Source organism: Uranotaenia lowii, chromosome 3 (assembly GCF_029784155.1).
Source record: "Uranotaenia lowii strain MFRU-FL chromosome 3, ASM2978415v1, whole genome shotgun sequence".
Classification (NCBI taxonomy): domain Eukaryota; kingdom Metazoa; phylum Arthropoda; class Insecta; order Diptera; family Culicidae; genus Uranotaenia; species Uranotaenia lowii.
The window spans coordinates 369482935-369501518 of NC_073693.1; the positions used below are offsets into that span (position 1 = coordinate 369482935).

General features: G+C 33.8%; 2 protein-coding genes across 24 annotated transcripts in view; one reads left to right on the forward strand and one right to left on the reverse strand.

Moving 5' to 3' along the window:
• The window catches only part of LOC129754380 (uncharacterized protein CG43867-like), a 691811-nt gene that overhangs the window by 518116 nt on the left and 155111 nt on the right, over positions 1-18584 (forward strand). The gene's annotated exons all lie outside the window — the stretch shown is intronic.
• Positions 1-18584, reverse strand: part of LOC129754381 (uncharacterized protein CG43867-like) — an 87996-nt gene that overhangs the window by 38917 nt on the left and 30495 nt on the right. For 6 of the 13 annotated variants that reach the window (XM_055750421.1, XM_055750423.1, XM_055750425.1 and 3 more), the window contains exons 1-2: positions 14221-14488; positions 1796-2087 (exon numbers count right to left, since the gene is read on the reverse strand). The exons of 5 other annotated variants lie outside the window; for them this stretch is intronic. The gene's annotated coding sequence lies outside the window, so the exon portion shown is untranslated. Of the gene's footprint in view, positions 1-1795; positions 2088-14216; positions 14489-17859; positions 17907-18584 lie in introns of those variants that run through there. 2 more of the 13 variants (XM_055750417.1, XM_055750419.1) reach the window with 2 other exon arrangements.

The window sequence follows — 18584 nt, forward strand, 5'->3', positions numbered from 1 at the left end:
AGATGATTGCGGAAGTTGGAAACCCCGTTTTCCGTGTTCTTCAGCAGAATGGAAGGAAGCTGGTTGACGAATCGAAGCAATCGGGTTGCTGCTGGAAGCAAGAAAAACTAGCTGGTGGGAAGAAAACTTAATTTAGACATGGCATGCTGATGCAGTTCGCCCTCGGGGAAGGGCGAAAAGCTTCCAAGATAAGGTGATTGCTTCCATGGCATGCTGCTTGCTGGGTCCAAAACCTCGTGTGGTGACAGGACGATTCGAGATATTTGTGGAAGTGTGGCGCCCCCACTCGCTGACTGACTGACTGTATGCAAATGTTATATTATATGTTGTTGTCGAAAACAGTTCGACAATCTGCCGTCGGTTTTTTTTCGTCAGTGGGGATGCCAAAAAATTGGTATTCCTGGGGTGACCGACATTCGATAGGTCACGGCAGGCCCTGAAGGATTGAATATTCATACCGACAGGAGGTGGCGATAAAACTTTAATCTCGATCTCGACTTTGTTTTCAAGTCAGTGGCAAACCGTGGCCTTCTGCCAAGCTCATGTTTTGAAAAACAAAAAGCGCTTGCTAGAGTTTATTGCAGTGGACATGCAAAACTCAGATGAGATTTCATGATAAAGGTAAATTTGTGTGTTTTGAATTTTTTAAACAATACTGACCGTTGTATTAATCTTTTTTCGTAGTTTTCTGCAAAAACACAAAAATCCACTCAAAGTGTGTCAAACAAAAGAATCCAATCATTTCATTACTTCCCTCGGCTCTGACTGAAACGATGCAATTGTTTGGACAACCTCCTCTGCATAGAGCGCGCCGAGTTTGGTTTTGGATGAAACAGATTTTCCCATCATAACCTCCCAAAGGAAAGCACAAGACTACGTAACAACAACAGATGGTTTCATCCTATCCAGAGCAGTGTAGCGGTTTGTCAACATTGTGATACAAGAAAAAACGGATCGTGTCACAGTTTATGACCACACCCCCTTTGGTGTCATTGTGCGCCACCGAGAAATTGGCTCCCCACTTTTTTTCTCACTTTGTGGGTCCTTCCGGAAAGCGAATGTTGCTCCCTGGTTATTTGTTTTTTTTCTGTCTTCGTTCATCTTTCCGGAGATGATGTTTGCATTTTGCAATTTTTCATCTCACGGTCCACTTGGAGGAACTCCTCGGAGTTGGATTTGTAATCTGCTTTTTTGTTTTTTTTTTGCCGTCCAGCTTTGTTTTATTTGTTTCACATTGTACAGCTTCCAGTTTCGGAGTTGAGTTTTTTTTTCGAGAATCTCAACCGCTCCGCCAAAAGTCAGTCAATATTTGTGTTTTATTCATCAGGGCTGAGATTTGTTTCTCTGATTGAATTTAATGTTGGAGTAGCAATAAACTTTGTTTTTCTTTGTCGCTGACTTGTGAAAGGTCGCGAGACAATCGTAGGGGGCCTTGATGTAGAAAATTAACTTGCGAAAATACAATTTTAACAACACTTTTGGTCTGACGGACCTGTTCAAATATTCAGCTCAATCGGACTTGATTTAGTGGATTTAGGGTTTTTTTTTACCTAAAAAACTAAAAAAGACCTGTGGGTCCCCCATTAGGAAATAGGGAGTTTAATCGTTTTTGATATTTTTATCTTTTTTGTGTCATTTAATGTCATATTTGTTATTTCTGTCATTTTTATAATTATGTAATGTAATATGCATACAAGGCAACATAATTTCCCACTTTTCCACCTCGTCTTCAATGCAGTGAAAGATAAATTCCCATTAAGCTTGTTGTATCATATACAGTCTGTCAAATACGTACACATCCTGTGTTGCTGGTAGTTTATCTCCATTATGCTGCTCCGGAACAAATGCATTGCTGTTCATGTTGACCGCATGGAGTTATTTCCGGTTGGTATGAACTACTAAACTCAACTCCAGCCCCTCGTACGACGATGACAATGATGACGGTTGGCTGGTCGTGACGATGATGATAACACTGCACGTACGATATAACAATGACATAAAAGTGCACTATTTCGCACGTTTTCTCACTAAAACAACACAAACACTATTTCCATGCGCTTCCTTTGGCTTACTACGATTTACGAAGACTGCTCAGTTGAAGAGAAGGAAAAAAAAGAACACAAAATGCACTCAGCAAACACTCTTCATACTTTTTTTTCGTTGCTCGTTGCTTGCGCCACCAGAATATAAATCATAGCAACCCACTCACTCACTGCCGGATGGCTTTTGGTTCAGCAGCGAGGATCGCGAATGAAATATAACACCCCCGAAAAAAAACTTCCTCTAATGAAAAGCCACCCAAACACAGAAGTGACTCTCAGTACTACCCCTCCGAGCTCGTTGATTACGTTGGCTGTCGTTCCCCTCTTCAGCTTTTTTTTTTTTCTATTTTTTGACCCGGTCGTGTGCTGTTTTGGAACAAAAAAAAATTCCAAAAAAACACACCCCCATTCATGCAAGCAAAATCCTACGGGTGGTGATGTGACACGTGATCCTTTCTTCATCCCGTTCCTGTTTATTAATGACACGTACGTGTGCAACGGAAGTTGCAAGAAAAAAGCACAGTATATAGTTAGGTTAGGGGACCTTTGAATTTGGAAACGCACAAATTGAGGAAAAAAGAGAGAGAAAAAACATCACACATTTAGCATTCTTCCTTTCTTTTTGAACTTTCAACCCACTGTTTTTCACAGTTTTAGTTTTCATTTATCTGTCCCTGGTGAACATCGTTTTGTCTGTGATCAGGTTTACGCAGATGATGATGAAAATAACACCCGTAAATCTGAATTTTTAGAAATTTTTCCTAGTTTAAGTTGGGTTCATTCATGCCCGAATGTTAGTTAAAATACGATACAAATAAAAAAAAAAAAACACAAATTAGCTCAATTTAACAATTATGAATAATTTTTACAATAGAAGTTTTGGGCAAATATTATGGCAGTTTAAAAATTTGACGAAAATCTTATCAATTTTGTATGATTAGTAAATTTAGTTAAATATAAATTTTGAAAAAAAAATCAATTAAGTCAATTTTATCAATAGTAAATTTTGACAATGTTTGACAATTTCCAACATTTCTTCAATTTGATGATTTTGACAATTTTAAAAATATTGCCAATTTTGACAATTTTCAATAATTTTGACAATTTTGAAAACCTTGTATATTTAGAAATTTTGACAATTTTGACAATTTTGACAATTTTGACAATTTTGACAATTTTGGCAATTTTGACAATTTGGACAATTTTGATAATCTTGACAATTTTGACAATTACGACAATTTTGACAATTTTGACAATTTTGAAAATTTTGACAATTTGACAATTTTGACAATTTTAACAATTTTGACAATTTTGACAATTTTGACAATTTTCACAATTTTCACAATTTTGACAAATTTGACAAATTTGACAATTTTGTCAATTTTGACAATTTTGACAATTTTGACAATTTTGACAATTTCGAAAATTTTGACAATTTTGACAATTTTGACAATTTTGACAATTTTGACAATTTTGACAATTTTGACAATTTTGACAATTTTGACAATTTTGACAATTTTGACAATTTTGACAATTTTGACAATTTTGACAATTTTGACAATTTTGACAATTTTGACAATTTTGACAATTTTGACAATTTTGACAATTTTGACAATTTTGACAATTTTGACAATTTTGACAATTTTGACAATTTTGACAATTTTGACAATTTTGACAATTTTGACAATTTTGACAATTTTGACAATTTTGAAAATTTTGACAATTTTGACAATTTTGACAATTTTGACAATTTTGACAATTTTGACAGTTTTGACAATTTTGACAATTTTGACAATTTTGAAAATTTTGAAAATTTTGACAATTTTGACAATTTTGACAATTTTGACAATTTTGACAATTTTGACAATTTTGACAATTTTGACAATTTTGACAATTTTGACAATTTTGACAATTTTGACAATTTTGACAATTTTGACAATTTTGACAATTTTGACAATTTTGACAATTTTGACAATTTTGACAATTTTGACAATTTTGACAATTTTGACAATTTTGACAATTATGACAATTTTGACAATTTTGACAATTTTGGCAATTTTGTCAATTTTGAAAATTTTGACAATTTTGACAGTTTCGACAATTTTGACAATTTTGACAATTTTGACAATTTTGACAATTTTGACAATTTTGACAATTTTGACAATTTTGACAATTTTGACAATTTTGACAATTTTGACAATTATGACCATTTTGACAATTTTGACAATTTTGACAATTTTGACAATTTTGACAATTTTGACAATTTTGACAATTTTGACAATTTTGACAATTTTGACAATTTTGACAATTTTGACAATTTTGACAATTTTGACAATTTTGACAATTTTGACAATTTTGACAATTTTGACAATTTTGACAATTTTGACAATTTTGACAATTTTGACAATTTTGACAATTTTGACAATTTTGACAATTTTGACAATTTTGACAATTTTGACAATTTTGACAATTTTGACAATTTTGACAATTTTGACAATTTTGACAATTTTGACAATTTTGACAATTATGACAATTTTGACAATTTTGACAATTTTGACAATTTTGACAATTTTGACAATTTTGACAATTTTGACAATTTTGACAATTTTGACAATTTTGACAATTTTGACAATTTTGACAATTTTGACAATTTTGACAATTTTGACAATTTTGACAATTTTGACAATTTTGACAATTTTGACAATTTTGACAATTTTGACAATTTTGACAATTTTGACAATTTTGACAATTTTGACAATTTTGACAATTTTGACAATTTTGACAATTTTGACAATTTTGCCAATTTTGCCAATTTTGCCAATTTTGACAATTTTGACAATTTTGACAATTTTGCAATTTTGACAATGTTGACGATTTTGACCATTTTGACAATTTTGACAATTTTGACAATTCTGACAATTTTGACAATTTTGACAATTTTGACAATTTTGACAATTTTGACAATTTTGACAATTTTGACAATTTTGATAATTTTGACAATTTTGACAATTTTGACAATTTTGACAATTTTGACAATTTTGACAATTTTGACAATTTTGACAATTTTGACAATTTTGACAATTTTGACAATTTTGACAATTTTGACAATTTTGACAATTTTGACAATTTGGACAGTTTTGACAATTTTGACAATTTTGACAATTTTGACAATTTTTACAATTTTGACATTTTTGGCAATTTTGACAATTTTGACAATTTTGACAATTTTGCCAATTTTGCCAATTTTGCCAATTTTGCCAATTTTGACAATTTTGACAATTTTGACAATTTTGACAATGTTGACGATTTTGACCATTTTGACAATTTTGACAATTTTGACAATTCTGACAATTTTGACAATTTTGACAATTTTTGACAATTTTGACAATTTTGACAATTTTGACAATTTTGACAATTTTGACAATTTTGACAATTTTGACAATTTTGACAATTTTGACAATTTTGACAATTTTGACAATTTTGACAATTTTGACAATTTTGACAATTTTGACAATTTTGACAATTTTGACAATTTTGACAATTTTGACAATTTTGACAATTTTGACAATTTTGACAATTTTGACAATTTTGACAATTTTGACAATTTTGACAATTTTGACAATTTTGACAATTTTGACAATTTTGACAATTTTGACAATTTTGACAATTTTGACAATTTTGACAATTTTGACAATTTTGACAATTTTGACAATTTTTACAATTTTGACATTTTTGGCAATTTTGACAATTTTGACAATTTTGACAATTTTGACAATTTTGACAATTTTGACAATTTTGACAATGTTGACGATTTTGACAATTTTGCCAATTTGGCCATATTTGCCAATTTTGACAATTTTGACAGTTTTGACAATTTTGAAAATTTTGACAATTTTGACAATTTTGACAATTTTGACAATTTTGACAATTTTGACAATTTTGACAATTTTGACAATTGACAATTTAGACAATTTTGACAATTTTGACAATTTTGACAATTTTGACAGTCTGAATAAATTTCGCAATACGACAATTTCCATCGTTTTAGTTCTTTAAATTTTACGCTAAGGCCAACAAATTTGACTTTATTTTTCTTGGATAACAATATTTTTCTCGTTAGTGATTTTGCTATCGGATCATTATGTTTACTTTTTATGTTCCATATTTCACATTATGAATCCGATTTCAAGAGGCAAGCTATCGTGCCGCCAAATATTTGCACAACCAACGCCTTATCGCCTTTGAAAAGTTCTTAAATCAGCTTCCAGGTTTCGAGATTCGAATCGGATGAAGCATAAAGTTGGAAAGTTTATTCCTAATCGATAACGCTGGGAATGTGAGTGAGCAATAAACCCTCCTATGATTCGCCTTTTGAAAAGTAAGGGGGGAAGGGGCCAATAATAATCACCCAAAATCCGACACTTTTAATTTCCCTTTGTTCTGAGGAAGCTTAAATTGCTCGGTATTGTGTTACTTGCAAAGGAAGTTTGTTAGTTTTTTTCAGTGATGGAAGCTATAAAGTGTTGCCATCAACAAAATTCAAGTGTGTATTATTTTAAAAAAATAGAAACTTTGCATTGTGAATTTCTCTACTAGCAATCAAAGAAAAATATACCACTATTTCCCGTACTCCATTGACTTCGGTGCGGCGCATGTTATGTTATGATGATGATGGGGCAGCTTAAAGTAAGAGTTCATTATATTCTGGCGTCGTCGTCTTTGTCGTTCAGTTTTATGTTTATGTTTATGTATATGTTCTCGTCAAGTTGCCGAAAACGAGCAGACAGACCATATAAATACCATAGAGGAGAGCCGAGCGCAGCCAAATGGTAGTACGTTGAGTCCCGCTGTGTTCCTATGCCAGGCGATGGGTGTGTTGCTTTCATAAATTAGAATATTTGCCGCACGCGTGTTTTGGCGTTTGGTGGGCTTCCCTTCTCCGTATAAATATAGACGTACAGTAATGGGGTTCCCCAACAGTGTGTAGAACTTCAGCAGGGTTTATGCTCCATAGGTTTGTCACATAAATTTCGCCTGCGAATGGTTTGTTTTCCTTTTCCCAATTTGTCAGCTGCAACGTTTTGGAGAATATTTTCTCGGTTCTCCCTAGGCTTGATGGATGGACGAGTTTTGTCATCGTCTTACTTGCGTTTGCTGCTTATTGGAGCATGGAAAGTGCAACCTGATATTAATAGCCTCGGCTTGCACCGAGAAATGCAATATTCATTAAGACACGCTCCCATCTTTCGCACTTACTTATGTAGACGAAATGGCGTTGTAGAGAGAAGAGTTCTAGAAAAAAGTTACTCAACTTTCATATTATATTTAAAAAAAAACTGGAAATGAGATCAATATCATTTGAGGTGAAAAATTCAAATCGATAAACCTCACAGCCCACAGAATACCTTTTAGAAGCATAGTACTTGCTAAAAATGGACTATACTTAGATTGCTTTAGTCAAATTGCAGAAAAAGGTTTGAAAAAAGAAAACACACACTTTTTTTGATTAATTAGATACGAAATTACGGCCTTCGACAAAGTTGTTCAGCGGAAAATTTCCTTTTGAATAATTCATAAATTGGCACAAAAACCTAAAGCAGGCTCGGTTCCACAGAAGAAACAAAAATGATGTTGATTTTCAGTACAAACTATTCAATTTTTCCATACAAACCTAATAGTTCAAATTTACCCATGTAAACGTTACTTAAAAATTCTGCAAAAAATCATGGATGAGCTTTGAATCTATGCAAGGTGTTACAAAAGAAGAAAAGAAGAAAAAGTTTGTGAAAGTGTTTGGAACCGAATTAAATGTTTGTTAGTTCACTTTTTATTTATGTTGTTTGAGCAAAGTCAGCATTGGTTGAAAAACGAGTAGTCAACTCTATCAGCAGCACAAAAGTTAAAATTTTTTGTGTTTACTAAGTTGTAGTTTATTTGTGTAAAGCTGACGAAAAATGTTTGGAATGTTTAATAAAGGTTCCAAATTATTCCCCAATTGAAAATTCGTACCTAAATTGATTGGTTGGTTTTGATTTTTTTTATCAGATCTAGAAAAAGATCATCATTTTACATTTTTGAACCCTTTACAAATTTTTCGAGTTTCCCAATAATTTTCTTTTATTTTAGGGAAAATAGGTAATAGATTTTGTATTCATCGCAGTAATAGTGTTTTATCTTTAAACTTAGTCTTGGAAAGTTATTAAAAAGTATTTTTTCCTTATTCACATTTCTTGAGCTGTCTGTTTATCACTGAAAAGGAGGTAGGGGAACTAGGGGTAAGACGATCACATTAGGAAGAATCTTTTATAACTCGTTGATGAAGAATGCAATCCAGTAAATTCGACAATAGTTTTGAAAAGAGGACTGTTCTGCATCAGAAATAAATAAACAAGAACACTTAAACCAATTATATACGTCTTAAGTCCGGTTTACAATTAAAGTGAAAATGTACGTGAAATAATCGCATTTTGTCAATAATTTCAAAATGCGACACAACTAGCATGTGCAACATGGTGGAATCGAAGGGAAATGATTAAAAGATGAAATTCCAGCCGCACTCGCTTCTAGAAACCTCCTAAAACTGGTTTATAATTGGATTCATCTGGTTCTCCCATCGATTCCACTATGTTACAAAACCTAGTTTCGTCGTTATTTTTTCACGAGAAGTGCAAATCTGCCATTAATCGATAAATTTTTAGAGGCTTTCTACAGTATGATTTCCATTTCGTTAGGGGCAAAGTGCGCATATGTGTGTACCAAAATGCGCCTGCTAACGTTCAATACGTTTTTATTTATTCGAGTGCCTTCAAAAGTGTTTGCCAGGTTAAAACACTTCTATTTTACTTCACAGTTGGAAAAATGTATCGAAAACTCGAATTATGACTATTTTACCCTCAAATTCCCAACATTTTCTAAATAATTCAGGAAAAAGCTTGTTCGTACTGGGAAATTTTGAATCAAATGAGACTTATTTTCTGTGTTTTCTTAAGAGGAATCGAACACAGGCTATTTAAGCCACAGCACCCATTGCAAACTGGAGTTATGGCTGTTTTACCCTCTATTTCTCAACTTTTTTTTATTAATTCAGAAAAAAACTTTTTCGCACAGGACAATTTTGGAACAAATGTACACTATCTGGTGTAATTTGTACCGAGGAATCGAATGAAGGCTATTTGAGCCATTGCACACGCATCGGAAAATGTAGTCATGACTGCTTTACCCTCCATTCCCTTATAGTTTTCAAATAAAATTCATGTTCGGACTTGAAAAATTTAAAACCAATTGAGACTTATCTTGTGTGTTTTGTTTTTCGAGAAATCGAATGAAGGCTGTTTGGATCACCCACATGCTTCTTAAAATGTTCGTTGTTGTTGTTGTTGTTGTTGTTGTTGTTAAATGTTCGAAAAATGTACAGTACATCTCATAATTGAATAGAAATTGAAAGCACGAGCACTGTCACTTCGACTTTGAACTCCCATAACTTTTCACTCTGAAGATATTTTTTGATTAAATTCTCTGCGTAAGATAGATCAACTATCACACTATTATATCACAAAATTTGAGCTTTCTATACTTTGTGTGACCTGAGTTACAGCAGTTCTACGAAAATCGGACGTTTTGGACTTTTAGCATTGAAATTGCAATATCTCAAAAACTACGCTATGCATTTCATTGAAATATTGCAAAGAGATTGTTGAAATATTAAGTTAGCATGTCTGGAGTTTTTGAATAGTTCCATCGAAGGGATCAAAAGTTACGCGAGGTACAATATTTCAGACATGAACCAAAAAATGCGATTTCTATAGAATTTTGGAGATGCTAACTCAATATTTCAACAATCACTCTGAAAAATTTTAATAAAAAGTATTGCGTAATTTTTGAGTTTGAATAGTAACAGTGAAAAAAGTCCGATTTTCGTAGAACTACTGTATCTCAGGCCACACAAAGTATAGAAAGCTCAAATTTTGTGATATAATAGTGTAATGGTTGATCTATCTTACGCAGAAAATTTATCAAAAAATATCATCAAAGTAAAAAGTTATGGATGTTCAAAGTCGAAGTGACAATTCGCGTGCTTCCAATTTCTATACATTCATGAACGGTACTGTAGGAGAATTTAGGGTTAAAACGGCCATAGCTCCATTTTCCGATGCTTGCGGTTGCTCAAATAGCCTTCATTCGATTTCTCGGTAAAAATCACACCAGATAGTATCCACTTGTTCTAAAATTGTCCTGTGCGAATAAGCTTTTTTCTGAATAAATTGAAAAATGTTGATAAATAGAGGGTAAAACTCGTAAAACAGCCATAACTCCAGTTTGCAATGGGTGCAGTGGCTAAAATAGCCTGCGTTCGATTTCTTGAAAAAAAAACCCACAAGATAAGTATCATTCAAAATTTTTCAGTACGAACAAGCTTTTCCTGAATTCATTTAATTCCTTGAAAAAGAAGCACCAGAAAAAGTCTCATTTGGTTCAGATTTTTCAAGTCAAAACTTGTTTTTTTCTGAATTAATTGAAAAAATTTAGGGAAATAGTGGTTATAACAGCCAAAGCAAAATTTTTCAATGCGTGCGATGGCTCAAACAGCTTTCATTAGATTCCTCAGAAAAAAAATCTCATAGCATAAGTCCCATTTGGTTCAAAATTATCAAGTCTGAACATGCTTTTCTGGAATATGTAAAAAAATAAGGGAATTAAGGTTAAAACCGCCATAGCTCCATTTTCCAACTCATGCTGTTGCTCAAATAGCCTTCATACGATTTTTCGAAAAAAATCGACTAGATAGGTATCATTTTGTTCAAAATATTTCAGCCCTAACAAGCATTTCTGAACTATATTAAAAATTTTGGGAAATTTAGGGTAAAACGGCAATAACTCCATTTTCCGATGCGTGCGGTGGCCAGCCTCCATTGGATTTCTCCTTCATTCGAATCCTAGGAAAAAAAAAACCACATAAGATGAGTCTTATTTGGCTCAAAATTTTCAAGTCATTCAATCAGTGTTTTTACGGATTGTTTACAAAATTTATGGGAATAAGGGGTTAAAAAGGCGCTATATCTTCGTTTTTTTAATTTTAAGAGCACATTTGTGTAAGAAGAATTCTCTAAAAACTTTGCAAATCTTCAATATTTAACAAAATATAGTCGTTGGCATTTTACCGCGCAAAGGCATTATGGACCGAAGTATTGAATCTTATATTAGAAATTCAAATTGAAACCTATCCAACTGAAGTTTTCTATTACAGTAGCCGAACCAAGAATAGTACCATTATGTATTTTGCATGTTAAAATATGAAAGATATAAAATCACAAAAGTTTTCTGAGGACTAGGTTGCCGAAAAAAATTCTGTGTTGTTTCGAATAAAAATTTTGACTTTCTGTGATTTTAGCCTAATATTCCGTGATGGTTTTCTGTTATGGAAATACCATAAATTTCATGTAAAATTTATGGAATATTGACCCTTTTTTACGTTTAACTTGAGAAAATTGAATAAACATTATAATTCTTATCAGGTTTTTTCAAAAGTTAAAATTAAAAATCCAAAACTTTTTGACATAAAATTTACAATTTTGAAAAAAAAGAAACCAAAAGGAAAAAAAACCTGTGAAATTTGTAAATATTTTCGCAATTATGTGTTCTGTAACACAGAATCTTTGATGAAAATTTACTCAAAATTCTGTGAAATTATGGATTTTTCTGTGATTTCGGCAACCTTGGTTGAGGATTTCGTTTTATTCAATCGAGTAAGGAGTGTATTCGAAAAAAAAAATGCAACACCTTGTTTTTTTAAATAACTGCTAAGTGAGACTACTTAGTATTGTAATGTGTACGTGTACAAAATTTGTTGGTTTTTGGGATAGTGTCCAATACTGAAATTCATTGAAATTTTTTTTTGGCTGGATTGATATAAAATTCAGAAAAGTCTCATTGGGAGACCCAAAACAGCTGGAAATCAACTATTCAACCCAAGTTCACATGATAAATTGGTTCACATTTTGTCTGAGTGGTTCGTCTAGCTGACTGAAAAAAACAGGACTGACTTCATTTGTACAAGATAGAAAAGCTGCCCACCGATAAAATAAACAAAGTGCGGTGGTCAAATCGTGCGCAAAATATGTGAGCTGCTAGTGGGGAGATATTTTTAAAGATTCGTTATGGGCAGCAATAACGAACTCTTTAGCGGTCACCTGGTCTGGTTTCTAACCAGAAGCATTTCGTAGATAATTCTCGCCTGTGTTTCCCGGAGATAATCAAGGAGAAATAATTGAGAAATTTGATGTCTAGTACTTGAGGACGCATTGTCCAAACTAATCGGGTGACCATCTCTAGCTCTCCAATGAATTCCATTTAGAGTTTGTAGACGTTTTTTACCATAAAAGTAAACAAAATTAATGTTGAGAATAAAAAAGAGTTAAAATAGGGGAAATATTGGGTTTTAGGGGGTAGACTGCTTCAGTTATTGCTGCTATTTTTTTTTGTGAAACATTTTAAACGTCATTATCAACAGATAGCATCAATAGTAACATATCGTATAATCCAAAACGGAGTCACGTGTCAAATCATCACCCGCAGCCTGTAGTCAGATGGCAAATAAAATGATCAGCGCTGACTGTAAACCGACAGCTCAGAATTAAGTACCAGAACGACAGCAACGCTACTGCTTTCGCTGAGCTGATCAATTTAATTTATCGATTAATTTGTCTCCATATTTCATCCACAACATTCACAAATGGAATCAGCTTCAGCTAGTTTTTTCTATTGGTTATTTTTTTTTCACTCTCTTCTCTCTCTCGTTCGTTCCCTACACAGTTAGGGGGAAGGAATCATTTATCGAATTGTCACGTTCCACCCACCCTTCTTCTTCTCGTTCGCGTGCTGTCTGTCTTTTGCTTGGCTGTTCGGAAAATTGACCCGTGCACAATTTTGCTTTGTGGCATTTTGATTAAAAACAGCACACAACCTCCATCCTTTCTATGTTTTCTCCAGCATTATTGTCGTTGTCGACTGGTTTTTCCCACAAGCTAACAAGCAATAATTGAGACTCCTTTTTCACAGCTGCGCTTGATTTCTACACATAAGTTCAAGACACACACCCAGAGATCGATGGAAACGATTATTCAATTAAATTTTAATCGAACAGCTGCGTCCCACAACTAAAGGGAGTTCCCATCCCCCCATTCCTTTTGCTAATCACAATCAATCGTCGTAGGTAGAACTTTTCAATTCTCCGCTCTTGGGGAGAAACGACGACGCTTATTACCCACCAAGAGCACGAAGATTGTGCATTTGTGCTCTGGCGGTTTTTCTTCTAGTGGCACATAATTTCTGTTGAGATTCTGCACCGTACACGACATTTAATTCAATTTTCCTCCATTCCCCACTCGCAGACTAAAGTAGTATACTGGGTACACACGACGCGGCACTATTTTAGATCCTGGCTGGCACCTTCTAGACGTGAGGCCACGTAGTACCGAGGCCAAGCCATTATTACAAACAGGAGCGAGCAATCTAGAGCAGGGTGTGTGTGAGTCAGTACAGATACTTAATTTTCCTCAAGGACCTCCTCCCACTATTGACTCTTCCAACTTCTCTTATTGAAGACGTTACGTTGTCGGTTTGCGCTGACGAGAAAGTGGGACGGAAAAGTGCACTCACAATTGAACGCAGCAGACGTTCTGCATTTCCGTCCTAGTGCCCGGAACACTTCCACTACTATGTAGGAAAGCTAACGTTTCCGGAAAATGCAACGCGCGCGCCAGTATGAATATATTATGATTAACAACAAACTTTACTTTTCCCCTTCCCGTTTTGAATTCTTGGAGCAGCCGTAGTTTTCCCAATAGGACTTAATATTTCAGTAGCGAGCAACTGTCCAAAAATCACGTCATATTCGAAGAGCACTTTGCCACAACATTTATTTTTGAGACTCAACAGCAGTAAACCGCATCACAAAGTATCGCAACAATAAAGCACAGATTCATCGAAGGAAACAAAAGCGAACAAAAAAAAAAGCCAAACGAATCCCAGCGGATATATTGCAGTTTTCCCTAATTCCTTTCTGCGATGCTCGTGATGCTGCTGCTGTTTCGATTTTTCCGATCCACTGTTCTAAAATATATCAATCTTCCTGCAGCATTCCCCCTGTAGTTTTCTCGTCGTCATCCGAGGACATACATACACCAAAACACACACACAGACGCACATGGCCATCCACGCGGCCCAGCGCGTCGCGAATCTGAATCGGAGACCGGGACCGAATGAAATCCGACGACGACGACTAGCGCCAGCCAGCCAGCTAGCAAGCAGTAAAAGGGGGAAAATCCTTCCGCTTTCTGCTGCTCGACGCTTATGCTGAGTAGGGAGCGAAAACTGTTTCCCTTTTAAACGACACGGCAACGACGACGTTTCGTAACAAAGAGGACCACGACGAGCGACCCGATCGGAACGAGAGCTAAACTGGAACTGAATTGGTTTGGTTTGGTTGAGTTGAACGGTCGAATCGAGTTGAGTATAGTTCGCTGCTTGGTCGGATCGGACGGAACATTACAATCGGTCGGAAGTCGGTTCTGAATCAGACTGAGAAGGGGTCGTCCCTACCCTATGTTGGGTCAGCTGGGCTGGGAGGAAAAACTTCAAGGGACGGACAAGTGAATGGTGGTGCTGGTGCGTTCCACCGTTCCGTTTCATGTCCATGTTTGCGACTTTTTAGTTTGGTTGTTTATTGTTTTCCTCTTCTTGAGAAGCAATCACGGTGGGTGACAAAAAAAATATGGGTATCGCACACATTTTCGATGAAGGAAGCGGCGAATAACTTAAATCTTCTAAAATGTAGGCCCAAATTATTCAAGGAATCAACTCAAACTTCGGCATTCTACAAACCATCATTGCACCCTCTATCTATGGCGATTCTTATTGGTTGCAAATGAGGAATTCATGAATAAATATCGTGCTTACAAATGATTACTGTTGAAAATATAAACATGATATTCTGTATTGGAAAAAATGTGTAGCTTTATGGAAATTGATTCGAAACTAATGTAACGTGAGAATCACATTATTTATAATCAAAAGAAGTTCAAGTTGTTTTTCCGCTTGTGATTTGACGCAAAATACCGTCTTGAATTGGTGCGTTTGCATAGGATCCCAAAAAGCTTATAAAAACCGAAGTATGGAGTTAATAACTTTTGATGGCATGAATTTAAATTGATAAAATTTTCAGTTTAGCTACCTTGTAATGTAATGTTCACATGTGAATATTTTTGTGACGTTCTATCAAGTAGTTTTTGATTTAGCTTTCAATGAAGAAGTTCATCGATTTTAATTTTTGGGAGCCACGTGCACCATCTATCATGCATACTAAGAACCACTCTTTTTTCCAAAACAAGGCTTTTTTCGATTACTGTTTCAGTTTCCTGAAGCTTGACTTTCAAAACTACTCAAATCTTTAAATTTAAGCGAAGTTATGACAATGTTAGCAGATTGTCCTCCTTCGACACAAAAACAAAACTCTTCCTCTTTTTCGAGTAATTGCACCATTCCAAGCACCAGATCCAACCAAAACAGAGTATCAACTTTGTAGGATCTATAGAAGCGTTATTCAGGGAAAAATGTCGCATTTGAAGGCAACCTTCTTTGTATATTTAGCCATTCATTGTTCGTGTTGCAGTTCTTAACTGATATTTTTAACAATATATCCCCGCTAGACGTTTTGCATGTGATTTGACCACCATATTTTGTTAATTTTTTCGGCAGGCTGCTATTTAACCTTGTAGAAATGAAGTCAGAGATTTGTTAGTAAATAGATGAACTAGTCAAAAAAGATTTATTTTCATACTTCATCAATCGAAATTCTTGATTTGCGCTTGACAAAACTTCTGATAAATATTCCCTACCTTCAGAGAATCCATCATTTTCACTTCATAAATAGTGAGAATTAGCATTAATTTGATCACTGTTAGACTTCAAGGATTCCTTAAAAGATTTACCATATGAACTTTGATAGGATAATTGATTTCCAGCTCTTTTTAAGTCTCCCACTGGGACTTTCCTGAATTTTTCGCGATCTTGCCCAAAAAAATTTATTCAATAACCATCTGTATTGGACGATATCTCAACTATCTCAACAACTGAAAGAACGTCACAAAAATTTGCACATGTCAACATTGAGTAGTAGATACCTTCACTGAAAATTTCATCGTTCTTCATTAATGCTTGCTGAAGTTATGAAGTTTTTCGGCTAAATCAACGGTTCATCAACGAGTCGCGCTATCTCTGCATAATCGATTTTAGATAAATTTATTTCAAAAAACGTTGGTATTAACTGATAAAGTTTCAAAACACCACAGATACCGTGAAGATTGCGATAGCGTTTGAGGGAAACTGTCCTGCGTCGATAGATACACTGCCGGCCAAAAGTTTGGGATCACCCACTAAAAAACATGCAAATTTTGATCGTTCATATCTCAGCCGTCTTGGGACATATTGCAAATCTTCTGATCTCATTTGAAAGATAATGAGCAATAGCTATTTCGGAGTTATTTTGCCTAAATATAATGTTTTAGTTTTGAACTTAAAACTTAACCTAAAGTTATGACATTTTCAAAAAATCGCACTCAATATTCAAAGCCGATCATCTCGGGATAGGGTGGACCAAATCTAAAAATTTGAGTGGCATTAGAATCCCTATTCTGTACTTCTCAAAACACAATCAAAAAATTTTGTGAAAAAATTCAAAAATGTACTTGAAATTAATAAAAAATACACTTAAGTTACCGTCCAAAAGTTTGGGATCACCCCTTTGTATGGTGAGTTTGGGATCATTCTTATAAAAACATGCAAATTTATTTTATTCATATCTTTCTCATCTTACATTGTATTGCAGATCTGAAGGTCTCATTTGGAAGCTAAGGAATTGTTTTTTTTTTTTCATAAATTCATTCAAAAATTATATTTTGAAGTGAAAACCATAAAAAATCGCCTGAAATTTATTGTTTTTTTGAAAGTTTCCAGTTATGATTCTGATTTTTTTGTAGTTCTCACCTTAAAATAAAATTTTTGAATGAATTTATGAAAAAACAACAATTCCTAAGCTTCCAAATGAACCCTTCAGATCTACAATACGATGTTAGATAAGAAAGATATGAATAAAATAAATTTGCATGTTTTTATAAGAATGATCCCAAACTCACCATACCAAGGGGTGATCCCAAACTTTTGGACGATAACTCAAGTGTCTATTTTATTAATTTCAAGTACATTCTTGAATTTTTTCACAAAATTTTTTGATTGTGTTTTGAGAAGTACAGAATAGGGATTCTAATGCCACTCAAATTTTTAGATTTGGTCCACCCTATCCCGAGATGATCGGCTTTGAATATTGAGTGCGATTTTTTGAAAATGTCATAACTTTAGGTTAAGTTTTAAGTTCTAAACTAAAACATTATATTTAGGCAAAATAACTCCGAAATAGCTACTGCTCATTATCTTTCAAATGTGATCAGAAGATTTGCAATATGTCCTAAGACGGCTGAGATATGAACGATCAAAATTTGCATGTTTTTTAGTGGGTGATCCCAAACTTTTGGCCGCCAGTGTATAAGATTGATTTTTCGTGCTTCACAGCATCGCGCGAACATACAAAGATTCTTGGAAATTTTTAGCATAAGAGATATCAAAATGACCACTTATTTTGTGTGTATTCCACCGAAAACAAACCAATCTGAAGTTTGTGAATTTTTTTTTTTTAAATTTCTAATCAGTTTCGAAAAAATGGACACATATTGTTTTAGTCATTGCTGTTTTTTTCATAGTTACTTACCAACCAGACGTTTAAAACTTTTCTGAATTTGCCATTGTAATCGAGTAATACACACCTGGAATGAGAAATTTATTATTGAATTAAAAACATGAAATAAATTTAAAATGTTTAAAATCATTCACTTTTTAGAAGATTACCGCAATGCGGTCATTTATAGCAGAGATGCTGCAAGCTAAATATGTTTTTAGATCTCTCAGAAAGCCACGTACAAAATTATAGCCATATCTTACTATTGCAAAGGGTCGTGTAACCTTGGGTTTTTACATATTTTTCAGTCAACGTACATTTTTTAGATATAACCCTTCTCAATTTTTATTTTATTATTGGCTTTTCTTAAAGCAAGACTTACTTAAATTACAACGAATAAAAAAAGTGACTTATAAAAAAATAATAACCTATTCATTATTCAAGGCTACCAAAAGTTTGAAAATCTTCATTTTTTATACAAATTTATTATTTTTAAATTTATTTATTCTTGATATAACTGATTGATCTGAATAATGATGGGAACATAATATACTTAAGCCCAAAATAAAATATTTTTTTTACTTGAATAAAGATAGCCCAGTTTCAAGTTTCTAAGATATATTCATTGCATGGATGAAAATTATTAAAATTCCAAATAAATGTTTAAACATGTGGAGTTTCGTTACAATTTATTGAGTGGTTATTGAGATATCACAGAAAAAAATACTGAGTTTTACATTTCATGTAAAATTTGATTT